We start from the raw sequence: 13189 nt of genomic DNA on the forward strand, positions 1-13189 counted from the left end.
TGTGTCACGAGTCCCTTTATTTGTGATACCACACACCCCACCTTTTCATTAGCAAATTTCGAGTAAACAAACCTCCAGCCCCGAACTTAAATCTTAAAAATTGTTTTGGGGGTTTAAACAAATTTGATTTAAACCCTTTGGCCAAAGAAAGAGAGGGGGTACAGTTGAAATTTAGTTTCTATCTTCACTTAAATACCGCTACAATCAGTAGCCCAGGTGGTCTGGTTCATCCTGTTCACATGCAATATAACACAAGCTCGTTAACAACTATATCTGCCTTCTTTTTGATAGATCAAGACTAAACTTGGCATAAGGGTTGCACTTCGAAATAGAACCCTGGAGTTTACCTAAAAAACTCCCAGCATAGACTCAAAGAACAATGATTTAATTATATAAGCAAGTATAACAACTTTTACTCCTTCAATTTTTCGACATTTGTTAAGGTTTCACGATAGTGGCTATTTAAAGTATGGAAAATAATATAAAATGTGTATAAAATATAAAGGTTATGTAATATTTATTTAGCATTTTAGCCCAAAACAAAACCGTGTCTCTTTTTTGAAAATTGACAAGCAATTTAATTTATTTTTAAACAGGGTTTCAAAATGGCAGCCATTTAAAGTTATAGAAGAATGGAATTGAACCATCAATACATTTAAATACATAAATTCTGATTAATTGTCACTAAAATAAGTCCAAACTTTTACAAAAATCATGTATATGCTTATACAAATTTTCTCATGTGAGGATCTAGAGTTATGGAGTTTGTAAATGTTTGAAAGTATTAAAATACCAACATGTACAGTTAATGTCCCTCAGCGTTACGCAAATCAAACATTTAAACCAATAATACGTCTTAAGTGTGACATTTCGAGATGACGGCCAATTTGAAATCTACCTTTCTTCCGACTTGAGACGGAAGGGATATTTACAATAGCATAAAAATGTTTAATAACCTTGCTGACCTCTCTAAGTTGTAGTTAAGACAACGTACGTTTGAATGACATTGAAAAAGGACCTCACTGAAGCATTATTTATATTACACTATACGTGACATTTTAGCTGGTGGTTATTGACCCTGAGTATTATAATTCAACTTTTATTATTTTTAAATTTGGTTAAAAAAAATATTTATTCTTTTATGGTTACGTAATTAAATTTGTATGCTATAATGAATAAGCTAAATTGTTAACTTGGTTGCGTAAATTACTTATTTCGTGCTGTTTTCATTTTTTATGAATTTTCTTTTTTAAAATGTAATTTACAAAACGTTTGTTCATGTTATTAAACTGACTGGAGGTTTCAGGAAGTCATATTTCTACTTTCACTTGACGTTGGCCAATGTCTGCTACAATACCACCAATCTTCCAAACCTTCCTTTATTTTCTCGAAAACGATTAAACAAAGAGTTCAACTAAGCAGTTTTAATGAATCGCAATGAATATTAAATGACCATAAAAGCCAGTTAATTACAGACCAACGGATGGGATTAAAAGCCCCATTTATTACATTGAAGCCTGCTCCATTGATTGAATTATTGCAATAACATTCTGAATCAACAAATGCACGTTTTTACTGTACTTTATATATATATTTTTTAAATTAAGTCCTACTGTTTATTTATTTTAAATTATTTCGATGTTAGACTTGTAAGTTATGTTATATTATAACTAAATCGGTATTATTATTATTAGTTATTTTATTAGCATATATATTCTAGAAACAGTCATATAAATTATTTTTAAGGCACATCTTATAAGTCTTCATTCTTTCCCTCTGACCGAAGTTATCGAATGTACTTTAGATATTTAATGCAAAGGAGGCAAAATAACAAATTTTACTTGAGCAATATATTTTTTGTTTATTTGTTCTTCGCTCAATTATTTTTATTTTATATTAATTACTCTAAGATTACAAATATAACAAAAAATATTAATTATTGGTTTATTAATAACAATAAACTAAAAAAGGCTTTATCCATACTATAAGATTACGCCTAACTCACTCGTTGCTCTTTTGTACCCAATGCCCTCGTCGATATTCGCCTGAAATTATGCATATAGTAATGTGTCAAGCTCTTTTAAATTATTTACAACATTATCGGAAAAAACCTCCACATGGAGCAAATTGTACGATCTAACATTACCGAGTGGTTTATTTATAATCTTAGAGATCGATATAGCCTACTTAGCTGAAGTTCTAAAATTCTGATGATTTGATGTGGTTGTCAAAAAGATCAGTCAAATCCCATGGAGTGACGTGCACCATCATCGAACTCAGTGTTTCACATATAATGCAGCTTTAAGGCTAAAGGTCAATTCGTTTTCGGCATATCAAGCGGACAGACAGAGAGAAATGAAAATTGTGGATTATACTGTATAACTCGGTATTGCGTACATACTATATTTCAAGGAACACTTCAAGTCTCGATATCAGTTAGTTCTTGAGATATCAAGCGGACAGACAGAGAGAAATGAAAATTGTGGATTATACTGTATAACTCGGTATTGCGTACATACTATATTTCAAGGAACACTTCAAGTCTCGATATCAGTTAGTTCTTGAGATATCAAGCGGACAGACAGAGAGAAATGAAAATTGTGGATTATACTGTATAACTCGGTATTGCGTACATACTATATTTCAAGGAACACTTCAAGTCTCGATATCAGTTAGTTCTTGAGATATCTTGCGGGTAGACAGGCATAAAAAGAAATTATTCCACTCCGTCATATGATAGTCATCTGGCTCTCTGGGCATTAACTGGAAGTTGGTGGTTAAGACGTTTACAGTGTGTACATAATTTCTCATAACTTATATTTCATTATAATCATTGACTTTCAGGCCTTAAAACAGCTGTTGTGTGAAAATAAAAACTTAAAGCTATCTGGTAATTGAAATGAAGTATCTTGTGACAGTTGCTTAAATTTTTGCCTCAACTTGTATACAGTAGTTTTTCCATACGTCTTTTACTTTTGAGAATATCAAATGTATTGAATCATAGATTTATATGTGGACAAAGAATTTACAGTACGTATAAGTGGTTTATATTTTTATTATTTGTTTGCATAGGTTCTGAGGTGAAGTAACAATACTATTTAAGATTATAAAGTAGATATGATATACACTTAGCTTTAACATTCAGGCCTTGAGATATATGATTTTTTTCTAGTTAGAACTATCTTTTACCCTTGCGATGAGCATCAATTTTATTATATTTATAAATGTACTTGCACGTACCAGCGGCGTCGTACACAATTTCGCCATAAATAACAGTGATGTGCAGGCATATCGTTTTAATGGCATACCAAATACTTCATGCATAAGTACCGGTGAAAATTATCCCAATTTCCTGATCCGCTTAGAACAGTTTGACGAGTAGTGTTTTGGGGCGATTAAGATTGAATAATTTTTTATAAATACCAATCGAAGTTCTCTGCAGCTGATTAAATAGCTCTTTCAATGTCCAAATTTTATTTTATAATATGTACACACGTTGCTCTGAGAAACATAATACAGTCCAAAAGCGTCTGTGCTTATAATATATTTCTGCCATAAGGGGCAGACGTTCTGTTCAACATACGCAGATTTGTGTTAAATATTTCCACCGTGCGTTCTCCAACGAACCCGCTAATTCCTCATACTGAAACGAAAAATTGCACTATGGTGTCTTGTGCATTGTTTTATAGCATTTTTGCAATGGTAGCGGGATCACTCTACTCGCTTGTTTCCTTGAATTTGTGTTCATTAAGCTAATGGTTGATTAAGTGAGTAATGTTTGGTCATCTATAATTTCTCCCAAATTTGTTTTTGACAGTTTCGGTAGAGGTTTTTTGCAAGTTTGTTTAACATCTGTTTAATGAAGATGCCTCTTTATAGCGAGAGGGAAAACTGTCAAAAACTTAGTTGGGTATAAAGGTTTTTACGCAGTGTGAACCGGAAACTTTAGATGATATACACAAGATCGGCTGCTTAAGAATATGAATATGTTTGATGAGAAATATAATAAGAATGGTTTAATGATTTTACGTAGTGTTTCAATTTTAAAACTATATCTTACCTAACATCTAAACACCTAGCTGCAATATCAATTGGAGGAGAATTTTCATCAATAGGATAAATAAAGTAACCAAAAATGAACTCTACATTAAAACAAATCATAACAGAAACTTTACTAAGCCTTCACAAGTCTTTAATTATTCACTTCCACGGTCATGATGTAAAAGCTAACTAAAAGTTTAGTAAAAGTTTCATCCGACAAGTAAACTTCAGATGGCCGGGGTGGACGTGGCTATTATTCTCGTCACTGTCTCAGATATTATTCTAATTTAAACTTTTTTCGAAGTCTTTGTTTCTTATTATTAGAAATGAAGCCTCGAAAAGTGTTTGATATAAATAATAATAATAAACCTTTTAACGCTTTTGTAGATTATATTGTTACAGTTTACATTTTTGATTAAAAGAATCCATCATCAGGTATTTCTAGGTTAAGGTAAATGAAGGAAATAAATAATTTAAACCAAATTATGTATCATGTTTTTACGTACCTTGGTGGCTAAACTGTTATGTTTAATTATTTTATATGTGATCAATGTATACCGTTTAAAAGTGTATAAAATAATAAATATTTTGGTGGAAAATCTGTGCCTTTTAATAATAAATTGGGATTAATTTTGACACTTTTGTAAATGTTCTAAAGTTGGCAATAGGTGGCTTTTTTGAATGTGTGTAAAATTTCAACTTTTGACACACTTTTGTTTGTTTTTATATGTTTTTATATAGTACATCCCTTCAGTCAAAATAATTTTACATAAATAAATATTTTATAATGACAGTACCGGTATATATTTATTTAGATTTTTAGAGTATAAAAAAATGTTGTAAAGACACAAATATCAATTGAGAGAAAATATTCCTTTACATGAATTGCTTATATCAGCAGAGAGAAGCACGAAACTCATTTGGTTAAAGCGACCATACAGATAATTTGAATAATTTTAATAATTCGTATCAAATGTCAGAGGCGTTGGCGACACTAAAGTTAATGTTCAAACATACAAACTATAGATGTCATCCACGGTGTTGCACGGTATATACCGCTTTATAAATTGACTTAATCAGCCAAACTCTGTATTTAAAACCAGAAAGGTGGAGCCCTAATGTTGGACATCAAAACACCAAACTCTACGGGATGTCATTATTTAGTTCTTATGATTTCAGTACCCTGTAATAAAGATCAGTACATTTGTCAGTAATTAGTATTATAATTGCAGATTTGCTAGTGAGACATCTTTGGCCGGTGAAGTGGAGCTTTGACGTGAAGCCCGTAGCCTTTCTTAGTGAGCAGCTATAATGTAATACGAATGTCCAAGCTACGATGTTTCGAATTTACCGTAATATCCAGTAGTTTATGGGATTTTAACGGCCACGAACACTGAATCAATATAACGTGTATTTTAGGGGTTTTATATGCTAACTACATTTTGTGTGGTTACATTAAATGTTTTAAATGGGAAAAGATTATAATCCATTTGCTAATTTTTAATGGGCTCTCCATCGAAAGCGTGATCTTTCCGTTAGATAGTCGAGTATTATCCTTTCGATACTGTAAATTAATATTCTGTAGATAAAATAATAAAATTGCTCGTGAGAAACAATATTAATGCTGGATGCTACATTTTACAATATTTGGAAAACAATGAACGGAATAGTTTAATTTCTTGTATTACAGTTATTGTACTGTACTTTAAATAAATAATACGATTGCTAAAACATCTAGCAATCAGATATTTTCAAATATCTACAACATTGTTTTGTAAAGATTACCATTTTGTGAATGTACATTGACGTACATTGCACATTTCATGACAAGTCTGTTTAAATACATTAAAATTTAAAGCCATATTTTAGAGGAATACTGAAAATGAGGTTCAAGAGGAGCTATAAAAGTACTCGGACTGCCTAACAATAACTAAATTAAGTTATACATTGTTATATAACACAATGTGTGTGAATTAATTTCTATTAGTAACCATATTGATGATAACAACAGGATCTTAGAATTATATTAATTGTTTTTACAATAACTATAACTATCCTAGGTCAGAGGTTGAGGAAAGTTTCAGTAATAAAAATGAAAACTCAAATAAACAACCCTTTATAGAGTATAGGGTGAATAATTTCCCACCATGTTTTGGTACTTTGAAAGTAATTTTACTCCAAACTCATTCTGGGATAATAGTTTCCCACTTGTATTTCATATAGTACATATGTACATCTATCGTTCCTTGGTTTCCTACTTGGTCTGTTCGCAGACACTTCTGTCTGAATGAACTGCATGTAGTAAAGTGGGAAATTATTATCCCACTGCCAGTTGCCGTATACTATGAAATTGCTTGCTTACTTCGACTCTACTTTGTTTGGATTTTGACTGCGTTCTTCAGAATACAGCATATTTTGGAAGTAAGTATTAGATTCTCTATGTTTTTTACTATCAGAATAAGTTATAATATTACTTGGGATTTATTACCAGATAATATACTGTTGATCAACACGCTACAAGTAGTCATGGTTAGGTTATGTTTGTTTTGATATTTTCAGAATTTTTTTACGAAATGAATAAATTCGTCTTTAGGTCGAATAAATACTTGTTATCAATATAAGTTCGTCTATATTTTAGTATATATACTTGGATTTAGTATTTTGATTATGGCTAAGATGTTATACCTCTTTTTATGAGGTGGGAAATAATTATCCCACTGACCACAATGCTCATACCTCAAGTGCGAAATTATCATCCCAAGAATATATGCCAAGCCTAATGGAAATAAGTAGGCATTTTGTCAGTTTTTATCTATAAACATCATAAGGTGGGTGGTTTCTTCATTGGCCCTAACAATCAAATTTCCCCGATGTGTATTTTATCTTGTTATCTTATTATTACGAGCAGAAATAACGGACGAGCAGGCTATTTTCTCAGATGAAGGAGGGGACTCTGGTGCAGAGGATGGTTTAACTTTACAAGTGGACTCCGCTTCGGTTTCTTCTACCAGGTCCGATAACTCTTACTCTCACAATATAGACAGCAGTACATCTCCTCTTACTCCAAAACAAGACGACCTTTCAACTAGCCTACTCTCAGATGAAGACCTGATGTCCGCACCTCCAACAAGTAACGCTGACCCAATGTTATTGCTCCCTACAACTAGTAAGGCTGATTTTTCTGTCTTAAATTTAAGGCCAAGAGAACCCCGCTTAGTTTTAGACTTTGAGGAGACTGAGAACTTGTTTTCATATGATACTGACGAAGATCCGTCCTATAGTCCTCCTCCAACAGCAAGTATCAGTGGACCTAATAAAGAGAGAATTAATGCAGATCTACCTCAGGCTAATATAAAACAGAGCTGTACTGGCCTACTTCTAAATGTTCCATCTAGGCCTACTACTAAGAAATGTTCTGTGTTAGGCAAGCCATCACAAAACAAAAACAAAAGGAAGGCAATAAGTGAAAAAGCTACTAAAGCCAAGAAAAAACAGGAAAATACTCCCAAATACTATTGGTCAAAATTTTCAAATACACCAATACATTTTCAAAGCAGTTCCTATGACCAACCTTTTGGTGTAATACTAGATCTAGACTACAATAATTCAACATTGATTTTTCAGAATATAATTGATGCTGATATTTGTAAATTGATTGTGCAGGAATCAAATAATTATGCCCAAAAAAACGGAACTGAACTTAATCTCACTGTTGAAGAGTTTTATGCTTTCCTTGGCATTTTAATTTTTATGGGATTCCAACATTTGCCTTCGATTCGTTTGTATTGGTCCCAAGATGAAAATTTTCACGTGGACAGAATTTCTCGAGTGAATTTCTCATCATCAACAACAACAAAATGCCAAAAATTGGCTCTCCTGAATTTGACAAACTATTCAAACTAAGACCTTTGCTTGACCATCTTTCCAAAAAATATTCTGAGATGTTTGCCCCCTTTAGATTCTTAGCGATTGATGAGAGTATGGCTGCTTTCAAAGGCAGGAGTACGTTGAAACAGTACATGCCAAAGAAACCAATAAAACGTGGTTTCAAAATATGGGCTCTGGCATGTGCTGTTTCAGGCTTCTTACTGAAGTTTGAAGTATACACTGGTAGGAAAGATGGCAACCCAGAATTAGGACTTGGAGCAAATGTTGTAAACTTTTTATCCGGGCCATTCACTGAACAAAACAGGTGTTTATATTTTGATAACTTTTTCAGTTTTGTCCATCTTTTTGACTCTTTATTAGAAAAAAAACTTTTGCATGTGTTACCATCAGATGGGATAGGGCGGAATATCCTCTTAAATTACAGAAAGCCAATAATGAGCTGCAAAAACATGAGCATGACTTTGCTCAATGCCAAAACCCCACAGATATAAGTGTGGTCAAATGGAAGGACCGAGGTACCAAAGCTGTTTCAGTTATTTCGAATATGCACAACCCTAGTAAGACCGAAGTTGTCCTCAGGACCAACTCTAAAGGCGTTAGAGAAAATGTTAAATGCCCTGCAGCAGTAGCTGATTATAATAGACACATGGGCGGAGTGGATCTTTTCGACCAACATATGTCTCCTTATTCCATGTCTAGGAAATCTAGAAAATGGTGGATAAAACTGTTCTATTATTTTATTGAAACTGCTGTAGTGAACAGTTTCATTCTTCAAGAACAGTATTGCAAAAAGAATAAAGTGAAAGGGGTTTCACACTTACAGTTTAGATCTACATTAGTAAATGGCTTGATTGATTCATACTCATCCAGAAAAAGAAGAGGACCACCACCTGCCGCAGGGTACAGCCAAAAAAGGAGTAATCCGAACCGACAAGGACCTGTTCAGAACACTGTACGCCTGAGCAATGTTGGGGATCATTTGCCAACTATTATTGACAAATACAGAAGGTGTGCTTTTTGTTCTACGAAAGCAAAAGAAAAAAAGGAGTAACTTGTTGTGTGAAACATGTGGTGTAGCACTTTGCAAACTGTGCTTTACACCATTTCACAAGCGTTAGGTTTAGTTTTCCACATTTGTTTTACAATAAACTCCATATAATTTTGATGGCTTGGTTTTTATTCATTACGTCTTATTCATTAAGTGTGTTGTGGGATAATTATTTCCCACCCCATAAATCATATAAGATAACACACAAAATTGTTAAAAGTATTATTTATATGTTAGTTTGTCCCACTAGAAGCCATTTCTGAAAAAAAATTAAAAATTTCATCTTCCCACAGTTTTGCCCTATAAAGAGTTAAGAAGAGTGTAAAAAGTGAATATTTTGATCTACCCAAGACATTTCGATATAATAGTGGTAAATAAAGTAGTTTTACTTTTCTTGTTGTCGTGGTGTAACTTTGCGAAGAGAAAACTTAGCAGGGTAACAAAACATTAATTTTTTCAAACTAAAGTCTTAAAGAATTTACAGCTTGTTTGTCAGATCTTTATTCCCGAAAAACAAAAGAAACCGAGGAAAATATTTCAAAATTATTGAAATAATGAATGTAAATTGGATTGACTTTTGACGTTCTAAAATAATAATATCATTGCCAAATTCATAACATCGCCTGTATACATCGAGCGCTTTACAGCTTATTCATTATATATGAAGTAGGCTTAAGTTAGTAACCTGTAGAAGTCAATACTTTCAGTTAAAATAAAAATAAAGATAAATAAAAGTAGATTGCACAACAATTACGATCAAACACGCACTCTATAGTGAATGACATTCTAGCAAGTTTTCTATCTTAGATTTATTTATTCAAAGTATGTATGAATTAACTGAATATATGAATAAATATTATAAGAAACTGACCAGTTAAGTATTTAATAAAAGGCATTGAATTCAAATCTTCACTGTTTGTCACAAAAGTATACCTTCCGGGAGGACGGTAGTCACCGGTAGAGTTGGTGTGTGCGCGGTCTGCTGTACCGTCCGTATGTCTTGTGTCCTTATTTATATTGTGTTGTTCTTTGTGTTATTTTACGTTTTTAATCGTTGAAAATCTCACGAGTAACATTTTTTTAAGTAACCACCTGATTATGAAACGATTGTTTCTAAACATCAACAATATTTTGTAACTGTTTGACAAGCTATAGTATTATATTTTTCATTACACCTATTTAAAACATATTGCAACTTGCTACTTCATGCGATATGTCAAGAAGAGGTGCTTGATTCTCAATCCATTTGTCACTTAGAAGCTCCTGTTCCTAGAGGTGTCTGACAATTCGCGCCAGCTGTTGTTTAAAAATACTCCTCTCAAGCTATTCGACTACCTTCTCAGTCTATCCAGGAATCAATTGTTGGGTACATCCTACCACTGAAACCGAAAACATCCAAACCTCTCTCATCAATAAGGAATTCCTTACTTGTCTATTGTTGCTTGTTGAACATCTCACAAGTCATAATGTTCCCCAGGTCCACTGTTCAAGCAATGAAAAGTCCAGGATAGACGTGACCTGAACCAACCTGATCAACTCCTAATCTACACCCAACCTCAACGGTATAGAAGGTCAGGCCAGCTACAAAGAATGCTGGATTCTCCGACTCATTCCATCTCTGAGCGTGGAATTGTTGGAGTCTTGCCAAAGTCTAGTTCAATCTCATGCCACAAAGTTAAACTAGTTCTGGCGTAATTAGAGTAGGCGGAATTACAACATATTTCCTTAATCCAGCTAAGCGCTTGTCGGGGCTATGGAGATTGTTTTGTTAATTACACATTCCAACTCGTCTGATGTTGTTTCTGTGTTTGTTTTAAAGATTCATTAAAGCAATAGCTTTATTTACCTATCTACTTATTATATACATAGTTCCTCACCAAGCACAAATGTTTCGATAATCGTCGGAAAATGTCAAGCTGGTAAGTGAAGAATAAGTTCTTGATAAAACATTTGTATCAACCATTTGAAACGTTTTACATTAAATTAATTATATGTGTAGTATTTATATTAGTATAATAGAATCCAGACTCTAACAATAAATTAGACTGTCATTCCTTCTAAATACGTATCTTTTATGTGTAGCATAACAGATTGACGAAATACTGGAGTAAGCAGAGGGTTTTCAGTCTATCAGTGTTTAATGAATAAAAGTTTGTTGTATTACATAAGGGTCAATTTCATGATCGCATTGAAACTTTTTTCGTTTGTTTCCTCATATCGAGGCTTATTTAAAAAAAAAAAAATATTATGAGAATATGTTGATAAAAGTATAAAAGTAGTAAATCATGTGTAATTAGGATGTGTAATTTTAAGACTAGACCTAATAACGTCATCTTTCCGTCAATTTCTGCATTTGGTACTCGCAGAGATTAAGTACATATTTCTGGTTTCTTTTAAATATACATTAGGTTGATAAAACGGAACTGAAAAAATACCGAGCGTCTTGCAGGTTGCTTGGGACGATTAACGACGAATGTCAGACTGTTATTCTCACTACTGACGGACTGATTGTCTAAAGTATGGCATAAAAATATTTACTCAGTTTTTTTATGTCACATTGTGTATATAAATTTTGAATCTACTAGTTAGAATCTTATATATTGATCTCTCTACATTATAACTTAGGTCGAATTATTACAGCTGTGGTCTACACATATGAGTTAGAAATTTAATTTCAAAACCCCTATATAAATCTCATATATTTGCCCTATATTTGCCTATAGTATAAGGTAGGAGTTCGCCACACCACATAATAGGCTTCGTTGAGGTTGAATCAAAAGTCTGCAGCTCATTTCGTTCTCGAGGTGTCCACTGGAAATACGTTATATTTGATGTAACTCTAACTGTATATTAATACTATTTATGGGTGGGCAGATAGGCAGGCTAGACAGCGAAGTGGGATTGACATAACTGGAAGATAGACAACACTTTTTGGCGGGGCTTTAAACTCACTAGAGAATCAGTGAATTTATTCTTTAGGAATATGCAGAATTGAGAATATATGCTTGGCTGGAGGACCAGAAACTAGTTATATCGAATAAACGAAGAATATTATTTTTAATTGTTTCTATTTTTAAAATTTAAGTATATTTTTAAAATTCATTTTCTAACATTTACTCATTCTACAGACTACTATAAAGTGGCATTAATACACGATTAACTGTTTCACCTGTTACGTCTCTTTAAACACCATTTTAGAGTTGATGATGGCATTTGATAACTGCTTGAATGGCTGAGAATGGAAATGTTTTGATTTCTGTTGCTTGGTGTGCAAATATTTTTTTATAGCTGTATGTTTTTTTATAAATGACAATCTGCTCAAAATATGCCTCCCCTGCGTCTTATGAACTTCCACAGCCGGGTGCTGAGGCCCGTATTCTATCTACATCAAGGGTAGCAGGTCCTTAGTCCTTTCTCCTGCAATTCTATAATATGTAGTGGGGGTTGGGATGGTCGGCTCCCGCGTTGTAAACTCAACCACCTCCCACTTGCTGTGTATGTGCGTAATATGTAGTGTGGGGATTTTGTCGCTTTTTGACACAATGTATACAAACATTAAGTGCTATAAAATCAATAAAGGAATATTTTATTCTATTGAACGCTTATGCATTTTATCTTTCTGTCAACAAGCCAGCAATCTCGTTTTGTGAACGGCCCACTAGTAGATTTAGACGAGTTTGGAATGAATTCAACTGCGCAACATTTTAATGGAAAAGACTGTTTGGTTGAAGCAAAAATGTATTAGGATCACAACTATCGTAAATATAGTAAATGGCAATGTTGTGGGGTAGGAAATATCGTGTTCTTTTCGTGTCGTCAAGAAGGCGAGGTATCTTCACTTCAATCATCCAGTAATCTCGTTCTGCAATAAGACTACTTCAAGATTTAGACGAGTTTAATAGGAAACCCGTATCAAACTTAAATCTGCAATCTTTTTACAAAGTAATTTTCTTAATATGGATATTCCTGATTTGAGAAATAAAAGAACTATAAGAGATTAGGTTGAAGTAAACTAGGGCGTTACTACACGAAGTTAATTGGACCAAGCCAATTTATGATAGTAATTTTCTCTGATTATGCCCTCAGAAACCATATCATAATCCTAGAATGTATTTTAAATTGTAATAAAACTGTTTACAAAAACTATAAGGTATTTTTTATACTGTTGCTGTAAAATTTATCAATGTGAAATCTGCTTGGAATCAATGTGTA

Source organism: Homalodisca vitripennis, chromosome 1, assembly GCF_021130785.1.
Source record: "Homalodisca vitripennis isolate AUS2020 chromosome 1, UT_GWSS_2.1, whole genome shotgun sequence".
NCBI classification, from domain to species: domain Eukaryota; kingdom Metazoa; phylum Arthropoda; class Insecta; order Hemiptera; family Cicadellidae; genus Homalodisca; species Homalodisca vitripennis.